At 33.2% G+C, this 16,344-nt stretch overlaps 1 long non-coding RNA gene and 1 other non-coding gene across 3 annotated transcripts in view; both read right to left on the reverse strand.

Annotated features, from left to right (window-relative positions):
• The window catches only part of LOC146529495 (uncharacterized), a 169,798-nt gene that overhangs the window by 89,491 nt on the left and 63,963 nt on the right, over positions 1-16,344 (reverse strand). The gene's annotated exons all lie outside the window — the stretch shown is intronic.
• Positions 13,776-13,846, reverse strand: TRNAG-GCC (transfer RNA glycine (anticodon GCC)). Its single transcript has one exon. It is a non-coding gene; the product is annotated as a tRNA-Gly (tRNA).

Consider the following 16,344-nt stretch of genomic DNA (forward strand, 5'->3'; position numbering starts at 1 on the left):
TACCAAATAGTAGATAATTTATTTTTAACCTACTCCTATCAAAATTACACTAGGTTATCTGTAGTAAGGTTATTATAACCGTCAGGCAGAAAAAAAACACAAACGCAAACAATCAAAGGCTACTTTATTTTAATTAATTCAATGACTTTGCATATCGAATCCCGACAAAGCGCATTCGAGTGGAATGAAAGAAACAAATTAAATGTTCCATTCAAAACATACCAACTGGCTGGATTCGTCACATGATGTGATTAAATTACCATTTTCAGTTGAAATATGAAAACTTTAATCTCATTTCCTGCACATTAAAGCTCAAAATTGTGCTATAAACGTTTTGATGGCAGCAAAACTATCTTAGTACAAATTATTGCACATATATTTGGCGAATATGTTATATTATGAACTCTTTTTATAAGCATTAGAGTTGAAAATACAAAATTTACACATATGAAGGGTGCATATCAATTTTAAGTAAAAAAGGCTTAACTCATTTTGGAAAAATAGTGAAAATCGTCTTTAAAATCATTGATTTAAGTCAGATTTTGTTTTAAATTTCAATTATAAATGGAAAAACATATGGATACTTAATATACAATGAAGAATCTTGTAGAATACAATGATATGAATAGAATAATTAATTGTTATTGTGGTTTATATGGAATATCACCGTGTAGTGTAATTGGTTAAATGTTAAGTTGACAATATAGCCCTTTGAGCGTTTCTTTTGTTGAAATTTGTTGATAAAATGATTGTACCCACTGTTAATATTATTGTAAGAAAGCTGAGCTAAAAAGTACTTATATTTTTACATAGCTTTTAGTTTTTTTACAGCTTTACGCTGAATCCCGGGCCACCTGGAACCCAATATTAAGACACTTCTTTACCGACGAAAATTTGAATAGCGGAACTGAACGCCGCGCTTTATTCTGTTACAACAAAAGCGAGGTGTTGAGTGCCCACCACTCAACACGCCATGCCTCCAGAATTCGGCGAAAAGTAGAGACGTGCAGTGTCTTAATGGGGAGCAGACTGTCTTAATTATCTAAGACAGTCTCTTCCCCATTAAGACATGCTTGTGTAGGATTATTAAGCTAAATAATAATAAATATTACATACCTATGCAATCCATCCAATTTCAAATTACTTAGTTAAGCCTCAGGCGCATTTAAATGAAAACATTCACGCACTAACTAACCCTGATTAGTGTAATCTGCTTACTCTACCTAATGTCAGTATCATCAGTGCCAAGTGACCATTGCACATATGAATTTCTGATAACTGGTTTATGTGTGTTTATCCTATTTCGTGTATTGTTTTGGATGTTTAATTTATTTGTTTTAGCTTATTTATTGATATGTCCGCGTTTTTTTAGGTTTATGTCGTTTTCGAGACATTTTGTGACCCACTTTCTACGGAATTTAAGACATTGTGTGTAAAGTGGCTCTTGGGTTTACCACAGAGGGGAAATAAACATAGTTTATTGTCAGAGCTAGAATCGAACATTCGCTTTCACTGCTGGACGAGAGCCCATTATTACATTTTTTTAGCTTCACGCGAGCGGCGCTACGGTATATATTCCACGTAGCTATTTGTATCTTCGTCCACTTCCAACCGTTTCATCCACGTTTCCAAAGAATTTAAGAAGTTAAGTGGTTTAATGGAAAACAGAGTGTCTTAACTAAGTTCCTTGGTCCTTTTTTTGGGTGAAAAATGAGAAACGGGAAATTCTGCGTATCCTGTTGGAGATATTAGGGATGCAGCGTATAGCTAAATTATAATAATAATCTAAAACAACACTTTTACTAAACCTAAAAAAATACTTGTATTACTTAGACCATAAATTTCATTATAATTATGTAAAAATACTAAACACAGCCAAAATAATACACTTTTGGCCTTTTTACCATTTAACAATAGAAACAGCTATTTTTTAAAATAAATCCAACTCGTTCCATTGCCTCTTTAAAATTATCAATTATTTGGAGTACCAACTAAAATCACAAGTACTTCATGTCATACACTATGATACTTTAAACCACTCTATGACAATTCTATTCTATTCTATAAACCAGAAACTCGCCTCTAATTTATCAACGAAGTACAAAAAACAACTTCATGGAAAGGGCCATTACACATATACCCTCGTGGTTCAGTGGGACTATACACACTATAATTATAGGTTTGATTCCCACTCGCTCTGAGACAAAGTGCGACATGCAGTTCTCTCTACACGCGATGTCTCTAAAATTGGGCGGTAAGTGGGGACTGGAGTGTCTAAAGACCAGGTTTCCTCAGCTTGCTTTTTCGAAAAAAAGCATGACGCTGTTTCTTTTATTAAATTGTCAATTATTTGGAGTACCAACTAAAACTACAAGTACTTCACGTCATACATTATGACACTATACCACCCCAGCAACACTACAGACCAGATATTAACCAAAATTTTACCAACTGAATACAAAAACAATTTCACGGCAAGGACTTTCTTTGACAAAAAAAGCTTTTTTTCCATGAAAAATCTATAATACAGTATTATTTATTGATGGGAGGAGCGTAGAAGTTTATTTGGCATAAAATTTATTATAGAAATTATATAAAAATTGTTATAAGCGTGTCGTTGTTCAGTTTAATGACGCGGGAAATAGAAGAATGTGTTGTGTGGAGCAGATGTCTTTTTTTGCATTACAATTTTGTATAAAAGAGGGTTTTATTATACACGATATATCGATAAGAGGCAAATTATGGTTGTTATGAAATGAATATCGATATTAAATTTATATTTCGTGCCTTAGACGGTCAGTTGTGAAGCCATAGATAGCTATTTGATGTTGCCAGGTTCGATTTTTGCTTATGGGTATGTTTGTCATGAAGCATAAAAGTGTGCGACTGTAAACGTTATGGGTTTGATTTCCACTCGGGGGAAAGAAATATCTAATACCTTCATTTCCTGGCTCTAGTAACAACCCCAAATGCAACGTTGAGGTAAGTCACGCCATATGCAATGCCTCAAAAATTCGGTGGAAAATGGAAAATTGAAATGTCCTAATGGGGAACGGAGTGTCTTAATAGTAGGTTCTTTCTATGTGCGATATACTCGTACTTAGTCTGGCTAGAGCGGAAAATGATAATAATTCTTTCCCCTACGTAGGAATCGAATGCACAACCATCATGTTTACAATGAGAAACAGTTCCACTACACCACAACTGATCTTCTCCTTATCACATACTCGTATACTATATATTTATTGTATAGACAAATTACGACAATAGAATTTTATCTCTTGAATTTGCACATCTGCCACCGAAAACATCAAATTAGCGACTAAACGTTCCAAAATACAAACGATTGCCTTTAAAAACCATTTACCGTGTCATATTCTATTCAACGAGTGCAGCAACGATTGACTTCTAGAAAAAATTTGGAGGCACGCATAAAATTCTTGAGCACATTGTGTTTATTATAAAAAGATAACACCGTATCAATTTGACAAAGATTTTTAGAAGATCTATAATATGAAAAGATCTATGTGTTTCTTCCTTATAAGGCAATGTATTTCTAAGTATATATAAAATAAGGTTTATTATGTGTTACTTTTGTCTGTCTGTTGTAAGACATATTTTTGGTATCACCAGTGTCGTTTGTGAATGAGCAAATATCAATGGGTGCGACGGTTATGCAATCAATTAGTGGGAGGAGTTGGTATTACAAAGTGTAAGGTATTTGTGGGACCATGAAATAAGCGTGTTTAGTGCCAAATATAGAAAAAATATATGTTTTATGGTTTTATGGTTTTGAAAGTATACCATTTTTAATGAGTAGGTTTATAGTATGTTAATATAGGTTACCGCTACCTACTTTGGTATAGGCTAAGCTAAAATATATATAATTATGATGTCAAAAAGCTTGTTTTTGTTCTTGATCTTGAGTTCTTGAAAGTAACTCCCTAGAAGTCGCCTTGAGATAAGGCGCAATTTTAATAAGTAAGCAAATGGGAGTATTGCGCATGGTGAAAATAAATTTATATCTAAATCGTATAATATATATGTATAATGTATATACAGAATCTAACCTTACTACAGTTCTCTCTGGTTTATAAAATCAGTATATATAATATTATAGTAACAAGATAAAGCGCGGCGTTGAATTCCACCGCACTGTATATATATACACATACATGGCCACATATTTAATGGCCACACCCGAGACGGTAGTCAAAAAGGCCGCTAACTAAACACTATGACATTTCACGCTTCAAAGCTCTCCTATTGCGTTCATTCATCCTCTTACGACGCATCTATCGCCTTTATATAAAATAAAATAAAGCTTATTCCACAAAAGCTTCACAAAGAGCTTATATTTTGAATTTATTTCTGATTTTACTAAAATTTCTCGCTACTTCAGAAACCTGAATGAAATCTAAAGTGAGCGTAATATTAAATGGTTTTATACCATTCATGTAACGTAGTAAATAATTAACTGTTGTAAAGCTTTCTGAGCTTTTGTTGTTATTGTATATTAAAAGTTTACCTTTTTGTATAATACGAGTAACTTTTAAGTTTAAAAGTTGTAAAATAAAACTTGGTTTGTCATTTTGGATATGGTAAGTCGAATTTTGTAACTGTAAGCTTGAAGGTTGTGAGTTCGAATCCCATTTGGGATTTTATTTTGTCCCGCTCAACAGGCAATGTCAAGTAAATTGGGTTGTGCGTAGGGAACGGAGTGTCTCAATAACTAGTTAATATGCTGCGTTGCTTGATTGAAAAAGTATTAATATTACGTTAAATTACGTTAAATAATAAATAAATTTTAAAACATTTTTTTATTCCAGTAACTATCTTGTTTCTTATTTTAATATATATAAAATTCTTCCGTATAACGAGTGATTGACAGACAATGAACGCATAACAATGCATACACGGCGTTGATTGCTGAAAGGCATATATATCTAAGGCAGTGTAAGAGGGGGTAGTACTTAAATAAAGTTTCCTGAACTCTTACGGAAACACAGTTTATAGTCCACGCTAAGTTGCTGGCTCGTTTTTAATAATAAAAAGAAACAAACTGTTATTCTAAATTTAGAGACTAATATTTATTTCATAGTAGTTGAAACGCCGTACTTCCTTAATATTCACAGATAAAATAGACAAGTTTTAAATTAGTGATGACATTCAACAATTCCCCGCACCGGAAGTGTCGAACCGCCGGATGTTGACATCAAATTGCACCTTTAAATTTTCTATTATATTGCTAAAAGCTTAATTTGTTTTTTTCATTTATTCTAAATTAGTTCCATTATGGGTGCATTAAGGTGCCTTAGCGTGCTCGAGAGCGGAACGGGCTTGCGGTCGCAATAGCGTTGATGCATAACTAAATTTACATACTATTTTGTTAGACAAAATATATTTATAACCACTTTGTTAGAAAACGTATATAAATTTGTATATAGTGCAGCGAGATTTGAACCTGTGTCTCTTGGAAACCTTGGAAGTTTCAACCGTCATTTGGAGGGTTTACAAGAAGCACGAATTCAAATCCGGCTACATTTAAAATTGTATATATTTTTGAAACGAAAAAATTTTACTTCTTTATGTATGGCACAACATATTTGAAATTACGATGCTAATAAGTTCATTCCACACTCGAGGTAATGAAAATGCTTGCAACCGTCGTGGCTTAGTGGCATAGCGTACTTGACTGTCAATGAGATGGTTCTGAGTTCGGAGGAATGATAATATTTATATTAATTTTATTTCCACCCCTCTGGTAGTGCACCGTTAATTTTCTTCCTCAAAAAATGGCCGGAAAGTATGGAACAGTGTTTGATCACTTTCTTTCTTTCAATTCTTTCTGCCTTACCCGCTTAGTGGGAAAATGCACGAAGCTGCATTTTTTTTGTAACATTTGTGTCGTCAAGAGCTTAATCGTCGACGATCGATCGTCAAAGGATTTGAACTCAGGTCAAACAGACAATAGAAGTGATCAACTGTCGCAAATTCTTATAAACAATATTTGTACATCCGTTTGAAATTTTATAAACATTTTTTTTCAATAAGTAGGTAGTTTAGTTTTGCAAATTTGTAGAAAAAGACCTGAGGCGTCGGATATGGAACTGAGTAACTAAATATAAAAAAGATATGTAAGATATATTTTTTAAGTTTAATTTTGCGTTATTTATATAAATAATAAGTAAATATTGCTGGATTAGTGTTTTTACTTTTTCATTGAAAGGGGGAATTCGTTCTGGTTGTAGGCCTTTTAAAATATTTCTTTAATATGTTATTTTTATTATGAACTTGTGTTTTTGTATCTTAAGGCACATTATACGTCTAGTAAAAAACTACATAAAACTTGCGCTTAGCTTTACGCTGTTGTATCGTGTACTTAGCAGGATAGCCAGATGGAACTTGCAAATCTGTTCCCATTAAGATTCTTCTATTCTCCACTTTCCGTCGAATTCTCAAGGCATTGCAGTTTGACAGCAGAACTTAAGGCCGCGCTTTGCCTTATTACCAAACAAAGGAATAACAAAGAAGTTAAATTATAAAATATTTCATTCCCCCGAGAAGGAGTCGAACTCCTAACCACCGATACACTCTCACATCTGTGCCACGACTTCCTTATTTATTTTCCTACAGAAACAACAAGAATTCATCACTGTAATAAACAGTAATATCTCGTACCTACAAAGTCTAGTAAAGCACCCACTTATATGTAGTAATAATATATTACATTCTAAATGTGTCACGCTGTAACAATTTGTTCCGCGCACTCGTATCGTCGCTACAGTTTTACGCTATGATTAATAACAGGAACGAAATTACATTCCACTTTCAGTAATATAGGATTATTTTATTTTATATAGAATTTTCTTTCTAAAATTCTTTTATTAGTACTAATTGTAAGTTATTAATAATGTAATTAGATAGAAGAAATTGAATTTGTAACAATTATAATTGGGTCTATAATTTGTATTATCATAAAACTTGGCGGTTATTTTGTATAACTGTAATAACTGCCAAGCTAAGTTTAGGTTAAGTGACACTACTATAAAAAATGCATAAATACCTTAAAATCTTGAAACTATGAGATTTTAATAACCTATAAAACAATTAAAGTAGAAATATTTTGATTACATATAAAATTAATACAAAACATTAAAATTACATAAGACCAAGGTACGCGCCCGGTTCTAATGCAACTAAGTAAATTTCTTTTATATCTGTTCTAAAATATATATTTTTTCCTTAGTATAAAATATATATAAAACTAAAAAATACAAAAAAAATTAACAGCGTGACAATTTTTTTTCTGACACGTCTAGGCTAAGTCATCTAATAATAATCAGTTCAGTGACAAGTCACTAAAGGGGTGTCTATATAAACACCCGCGCACAAATAAATTAGTTTCGTAGTTTTTTTAATTTGGAACACCATGAAAATACTATCAGTTTGTGAACACGTGCTTTATTTGATATTAAAGGGTGAAATTGTTTTATTAACTTCACGCTGTAGCAACTCTCCGTACCCCACTTTTCACGGAATTTTCGAGAAAATATTAAACGCTTAAATGCTCAAAGTGAGACTCGAACTCATAACCGTTGCGCTTGCACTCGTTCCAAGACGGCCTCAGATAATTTTATGAACTAGTACTTTGTTTGAAATTAAAAATTGAAATTGTGCTATGGGTGTTATAGAATGTCTGTAGCAGCTGACTGTAAAACTACGGTCGTGGATTCAATTCACATAAAATATATATCCGAAATAATTTTGAATGAATTGAATTGAATTCTTGAAATATGGCTAATTTTGAATGTACGTTCCCCCTAGTTATATAGTCATTTTGAATTGAACCTACATCCAACATGTTTACGTTCACACGTCGTTCCACTTCATCACGACGGTCTCAGATAAATAAATTTAAATATCACGCCTAATATTTACAAAATGTAGGATATATTCTTAATGAGAAATTCCTTACCTCCTATTATTATACAGGCAAAGTATGCTAAAGAATGCAAATAAAGTTACCGCAACGAAAATTGTACACCGCACATTTACATAGCTCGGGCACAACTTGAAAAATATTCTTATTTTTCCTTAAAAGAATTTATTAATTTATAAGCGTTTGTTGTTTCAAAGGTAACCACTTAAAGTGCTATAGAATGTTTATAGCTAGCATTTTCTATGATAATCATTCTATTATATGAAAAAGCTTTGTGTTATTGTTTTTAGGGTTCCGTACCTCAAAAGGAAAAACATAGAATATTATAGGATAATTTTACGCCTAGTGTCAAGAACGCCGAAACCCAAGCACCGCCAAAATTTCGAAATTCTGCGTATGAGGTGGCGGAATTCAACGCAGCGCTTTATCTTGGTACCAGAGCAAGGAAATTAAATTAATTCACGTAGGAATCGAATATACAACCGTTACGTTCACAGTCAGATGCTGCGCCACAATGCCCTTATCTATCTCATATGCCAATATATTATATACTAGCGGACGCGCGCAGCTTCGCTTGCGTATTTCAAGGTGAATTCTAATAACCCATGAAACATGTGTTCAATGAAATATTTTTAAGAGTCTAAATTTCAAATTTTCTAAAAATCGGTGGCGATTTAAGAATTTGTCCATACAAACTTTCAACCCCTTATTTGCACCCTTAGGGGAAGAATTCTAGAAAACTATGAAACACGTATTCAATTAAATACTTTTAAAAATCTAAATTTCAAATTTTATAAAAATCGGTGCCGATTTTAATTTTTTCCATACAAACTTTGAGCCCCCATTTTACCCCTTTAGGGTTAAAATTTTTCAAAATCCCTTCTTAGTGGATGTCCAGATTACGAAAGTAAACTTTTGTCCAAATTTCACGTTTCTACCATCAGCGGTTAAGGCTGTGCGTGCGTCTTACCTCAGTCAGTGAGGACAAGTCCTTTTATATATATAGATACATTGGTATAACATAACGTTAATAATAATATTCTACTCCTAAAACCATAAAGTAAAACACCAATACACATTTTCATTAAAAAAGAAAACAACAATTAAATTATTATTCCTTTGAGCGTAATAGCCTTGTAAAAGAAAATCTTCAATAATTTGCTTACCAAATGAGTATTGATTTCAAAATATTTTAATTACAATACACAAGTAGTACTCAATATAAGTGTTTTTAATTAAGCTATAGAATGAATACTAATAGAATAATGTAAAGAAAAGAGTAAAAGAAACAAAAGCTCAGTTAAAAGCTCAGGTAAAAAAATGACAAAGGTTTAATGTGACATTGACAGTAAGTTTCGCTGTTAACGTTATGTTAGTAGTAGTAGTAGTAGCACAATGGGATTGCGGTTGTTTAAACTAAGAGGGGTGTTGTGCAAGAAAAGTGTAATAAGATGTGAGCGAGAAGCGATTTGAATATACAATCGATTCTTTTTTAGCTTCAGGTAACGAGGCAAAGCGAGGCGTTAGGTTCCGCGCAAAGAGCAGTCAACAGGCCCCCAAAAATTCCATGGAAAATTTGAAACGGGAGAGTCCTAATAGGAACGGAGTATCCTGTCTAGGTTCCTAGGTTCCCACTCCCTATCCTGCTATATGGCTAAAATAAATATTTTTCCCAACACATCATTCCTGGTAATTTAACATTAAAGTCTTTCCCTTGTACCATACCCTACGAGTTTGTCAAAATCTTCAAGACCACTCTGGTTTGACAATCAATTGGACAAGCAATTAGGGCGTCAAGAGGCTGAGAGCATGGGAACTTTAGGTTTCTTTAGATCAATTATATACCTCTACAGCGTATGGTTTCATGGTCAATTGATTAAAGATTTGCCATAAGCAATATTTGTTATAAAAAAAATATTATTTTTATTAAACGTATTTTGTAGCGTTGTTCACAAAATACTGAAGAATATTAAAAAAATAAATTTAGACCTATATGTATATTTTTTTCAAATTTATGATTTGAAACTTTTAAAAGGGAAATATAGATTCAATTTTGAATCTATAATCATCGATCCGGTATAAATATACCGGCCAATTGAAATCAACTGTGCCATCATATCTTTAATTTTACTATTGGAAATAGATGGTTTACGATAGCAACTAAAATTTAATGAAAACAAGCTAAAGATAGAAGATTGGGTTACTTCGAGCAAATTAGTTAACTGCCAATAATTTCAAGCAGCCTTTCGTCAGAATCAATAGAATCTTTTAAAATAACTATAGGAATGTTCGATTCTCTTCAAGAAAATGCATAGAATAATAAATTATTTAAGTAAGGGTACAATATGAAAAGGCATCTTGGCACAGTGGAATGACGACAGACTGCTAAACGCAACAGTCGCGAGCTCGAGTCCCACACGAAAAAAGAATTATTTTCATTTTATCGATCTGGTTAAAAGATAAAGCGGGGAGTTGAATTCCACCACTCAAAACCATCACTCGAAAATTGGGCGGTGTGTCTTAACACTAGATTCTCCTTGCTTACCCATTTTCTTTTCATATTCTTAAACGAATTAAAAAATAATTACTAATGTTAAAAAAAACAGAAGCTTATATTAAATTCAAAACATTTCTTAAATTACCTAACTAAAATCGAATGTACACCCATCATATTAAATCACACAATATCCTATCTGTTCCACAATGGCCATACTAATGCCGCTATAAACTAATTAGCAATCATAGCTATCCTCCAAACATTATGAATGCACGGCACGTACATACGAGGGGTGGGGATTCGATTCTCAATAGAAGCAACGTGCTTTATTAGTTGTAGTTTTGAAATGCTTTATGTGGTACAGAAATAAGTGTTGTATTTTTATTCTATTGTAAATTCATGTGAATCAATTTCAATGAATTTATTAACAAAATACAATAGTGTCACAATTAACTTTATATTTTTTAGTTTAAGATACTCCATTGCTCATTCGACCGCAATTTTCGAGACTTTGCCTGTTGAGTGGCGAATCTTAACGCCGCTTTTCCGCTCTGGTCACTAGACAAGGTCTTGATTTGTTTTACATGGAAAAAGGTTTGTTATCATAATTTATTACGTACGCGTTTTACTTAAGCTCTTTTATTTTGTTTTTTCTTAAACTATTCATCCCACTTGTATCGGGGTAGGTAGAAACTGGGAACCTAGTATTAAGACATACTCCGTTAAGATTTAAGATATTTCCGTTCATTCCCCTTCCGGATCCCACCGAATTTAAGAGCCATAACGTGTTGAGCAGCGGAACTCAACGCCGCGATTTGACTCATTGCAAGAGCAAAGAAATGAAAATATTAAATATTTCACTCCCCCGATTGGGAAATGAGCCCAAAAACATGGCGTTTGCAGTTGCACGGTTGTGCCCCTGAACCACGATGGCCTTATATAACAATTAAATCACCTTTGCACATATTCAAATTTAAATAACTACTTAAAACTCTATGTAAATCAAATACCCATATAAGATATACACTTGTTACGTTCCAATAAAAAAAATACTTTAACATGAAAAGTAAGGAAAAAAAAACTAATAAATCAACAGTTCGGAGGTGTTCAGAACAATAACACAAAATCTTTGGCTCTACGTTTTTAAAATACTACACTATCAATTTCTAATCTTCCACAATACAATGCATAGAATAGAATACAATACATATATAGAATACAAAACCTCATACAAAAATTCATTCATTGATTTAGCATGAATGAAGTACGGCCAGACAGTGAGGCGTCGAAGAATTCCATATATTTGTGAATGAAATGACTTTCGCAGGTGGTCATTACACCTCTATGGGCATTTCCGCTTCGCCTTTTGTCATTTTAGAAGTTTGCCACTTAAAGTAATTGTGTTTTAATGTGTTTAAAAATTTAAAACGTAAGGTAAATTGGATTTTAAAGATTGGTTGTTAAGTTAGTTTAGGTTTGTATTGTTGTGGCATAGCGGATGTTGGAACGACAAAGCCAGAAATCTGGTTAAATTAATATATTTTTCTTTACTATAGGTTCTAATGTAATTTTAAAAATATACAAAGTGAATTAAAAAGACTTTGCATACAAACAGTACTTAGCAGGGTATGCAGAGAGAGCCTGCTCTCTGCATACCCTGCTAAGCCTAAGAGAGCCTAGTGACACAACGTCCCCCACTTTCCTCTGAATTCTCGAGACATTGCTTGTTGAGTGGCGGAACTGAACGTTGCGCTTTGCTTCGTTATCAGAATGAGAAAATGAAAATATTTAATTTCCCCGACTGGGAATCGAACCCACAACCTGTTGCATTTACAGTCGTACGCACACACATACCCCTGCGCCACGACTAGCCTAATAATATATTTTACATTTAAATTTTAAACAATTTAAAATCATTTTATATATACCTTGTCCCATAAATGATTTGGTAACTTTTGGAAAACGAAAATAACTAGTAATAGACTTGTTTTTCTTGTTTGTACTAATGTCGTGTTTATCCCATTACTTTACATAATTGTGAATTTTTTCCAAAAGATTCCATACAAAAGTGCAATGATGCATTTTATAACATGACAACAAATTTTTTTATCAAAAAAAATGGCGAAACGACTGTACTATCTTATTTACAGTTTTTTATTGTTAAAAATTTGGCGAAGCCAAAAATGATCACGAACTATAAGACCGAACAATGGATAGAAAATAACAATATAAAGCAAATATTATCTATTTTATACTTTATTTCCTTCAATTTAGACTCTATACAGTGTATATTTAAACTTATTTTTTCTGGGATTCGAACCCATTATAGGAAAAGGGTTGCTGATATGGGGGAGGATAGAATACCCAGGTGTGTCATGTTGATACATCAAATGATTACGAGGTAATAGTGGATCTGTCGTGAAACATTATAAAGTTCGATCAGCTATAATAATTCAATAAACAGATAATTTGAGGCCACAGCGGCCTCAACGAACGCCTCAGTGTCTAACTGTAAACGCGAAGGTTGTTGATTTATTTCCCAAGACTTCGCCCGCTTGAAGTAGACCACTATTTATTTACTAATCTGAATTACTTTCAGATGCTGATAAAATTATCACTTTAAAGACAACATGAAAACAACAGTTTTAAAAAATTTTATCAAAATGATATACCAATTTACGGTATCGACTTCCGCCTTTCAACACGCAATGTCTCAAAAATTGGGCAGAAAGTCGAGAACCGAGTGTCTTAACACTACATACCCTCTGGCCTCTTTTCTATTTGCGGAATACGGCGTAAGGAATTAAAAAAATATATTCAACTAGCGACCCTCTTGCGGCTTCGCCCGCTTTTACTACTGGATTATTCATATAATGTATGTTTGCAAAGCACTTAAGATAATGTGAAAATTAATTAAACCCTAATGCAACCCGCATTTTCGTAGTTTCAATAAGGATTTTCCAATTGTTTTACACAGCAAGGATTTTTTAGTAGGTACCGTAATTTTAAATCTGTGCTACTAATCTTTTCAAGTACTTATTAAAATATATTTAAATGACTATTTTTAGATAGTTAAATAACTATTTTTAAACGGAAGAAATTATAAACCAAAACCTACCTACTAATAACTACTACAAAAAATGTGAATCCAAATATATCGCGCTGAAATAATACATTCAACTCCAATTATCCAATACGTGCAAACGCATCTAACACTTCGTTGCTATAGAGGCAGGCGGGTTTTTTTTCGAGCTTGTGGTTAATGCTGAAGAGGGTATTCTGTCCCTGATGAAAAGCAAGTACTACGTGGCTGCCTGTGAGATAAATTAAATAGAATGCATCGGCCGGGAATCGAACCCGGGCCGCCCGCGTGGCAGGCGGGCATTCTACCACTGAACCACCGATGCGTGTAAGGCAGGCGGGCACGGCGGACGCATGGCGAGTGGCGAGCCGTTTCGCAGCAAGGATTTTTTGATATTATAACAACTTCTAAAGTACTTATTAAAATGAAAAACGGTAAAAGACAGTTTTGATCTACATTAAATGGCCAACGTAACTAATGATCTTATTTATATGTTGAGAGTAAGGGATAAGTGAAACTTGAGTAACATACAGCTGATGTGTCAATGGCGGGATGTGTCAACAATTAAATGCGTTTTTCTGTAAAACTATTTGCAATTTTGAAATATTGTAAAAAGTAAATTTTATCTTCGTTTGACATAGAAAATTAATAAAGTATTTTAAAGGATAAGGATTAATACCATTATGGAAAAATATCCCTCACAATAAAAAATATATTGAAATTATTATTTTTAGACAGAAAAATGATCACTACACGTTATTCTTAAAAGATACGAATATGCTCTCGCGGACTTTTTTGTAGATCTTATTAAGAGGAACAATACTCCAGTATATTTTTTCATGTAGTACTTACCATTAAAGCAGCGCATGCGCGAAAGTGTCTCAACGGGTAGGACTTTATACACATTTATCGTATTTATGTTAATTTACATAAGAATGTACAAATAATAAACTATATATAAACCTTCTACGAAAAACACTCGACTTAATGGTGAAGACCGCATCAAAATCCGTTGAGTGGTTTAGAAGAAGAAGAGTTAGAAACAACAGACAGACACGAAAAGCGACTTTGTTTTATAAGATACTAGCGACCCCCTTGCGGCTTCGCCCGCTTTTACTACTGGATTATTCATATAATGTATGTTTGCAAAGCACTTAAGATAATGTGAAAATTAATTAAACCCTAATGCAACCCGCATTTTTGTAGTTTCAATAAGTATTTTCCAATTGTTTAACTCGGCAAGGATTTTTTAGTAGGTACCGTAATTTTAAATCTGTACTACTAATCTTTTCAAGTACTTATTAAAATATATTTAAATGACTATTTTTATATAGTTAAATGACTATTTTTAAACGGAAGAAATTATAAACAAAAGCCTACCTACTAATAACTACTACAAAAAATATGAAACCAAATATATCGCGCTGAAATAATACATTCAACTCCAATTATCCAATACGTGCAAACGCATCTAAATCTTCAGTGCTATGCCTCTACAGCGGGCGGGTTCTTTTTTTCGAGCTTCTGGTTAATGCTGAAGAGGGTATTCTGTCCCTGATGAAAAGCAAGCACTACGTGGCTGCCTGTGAGGAAAATTAAATAGAATGCATTGGCCGGGAATCGAATCCGGGCTGCCCGCGTGGCAGGCGAACATTCTACCACTGAACCACCGATGACTGCTCATGACGCACTTGAATAATTAAAACGTCGCGGGGCGCGTTTCGCAGCAAGGATGTTTTGATATTGTAACAACTTCTAAAGTACTTATTAAAATGAAAAACAGAAAAGACAGTTTTGATCTACATTAAATGGCCAACGTAACTAATATACTTATTTATATGCTGAGAGTAAGGGATAAGTGAAACTTGACTCGATACAGTTGATGTGTGAACGGCGTGATGTGTCAATAATTAAATGCGTTTTTCTCTAAAACTATTCGCAATTTCGAAATAGTTTAAAAAACAAATTTTATCTTCGTTTAACGTAGAAATTTAATATAGTATTTTCAAGGATAAGGATTAATACCATTATGGAGAAATATCCCTCACAATAAAAAATATATTGAAATTACTATTTTTAGACAGAAATATGATCACTACACGTTATTCTTAAAAGATACGTATATGCCATCGCGGACTTTTTTGTAGATCTTATTAAGAGGAACAATACTCCAGTACATTTTTTTCATGTAGTATTTACCATTAAAGCAGCGCATGCGCCAAAGTATCTCAGCGGGTAGGACTTTATACACATTTATAGTATTTATGTTAATTTACATAAGAATGTACAAATAATAAACTATATATAAACCTCCCCTGAGAAATACTCGACCTAATGGTGAAAACCGCATCCAAATCCGTTGGGTGGTTTAGAAGAAGAAGAGTTAGAAAGTTCAGACAGACACAAAAAGCGACTTTGTTTTATAAGATACTAGCGACCCTATTGCGGCTTCGCCCGCTTTTACTACTGTATTATTCATATAATGTATGTTTGCAAAGCACTTAAGATAATGTGAAAATTAATTAAACCCTAATGCAACCCGCATTTTCGTAGTTTCAATAAGGATTTTCCAATTGTTTTACACAGCAAGGATTTTTTAGTAGGTACCGTAATTTTAAATCTGTGCTACTAATCTTTTCAAGTACTTATTAAAATATATTTAAATTACTATTTTTAGATAGTTAAATGACATTAAATAATACATTCAACTCGAATTATCCAATACGTGCAAACGGGTTTTTTTTCCGAGCTTGTGGTTAATGCTGAAGAGGGTATTCTGTCCCTGATGAAAAGCAAGCACTACGTGGCTGCCTGTGACGAAAA

This window comes from Heliconius melpomene, chromosome 18 (genome assembly GCF_056956725.1).
Source record: "Heliconius melpomene rosina isolate 202511_hmr_F chromosome 18, ASM5695672v1, whole genome shotgun sequence".
Classification (NCBI taxonomy): domain Eukaryota; kingdom Metazoa; phylum Arthropoda; class Insecta; order Lepidoptera; family Nymphalidae; genus Heliconius; species Heliconius melpomene.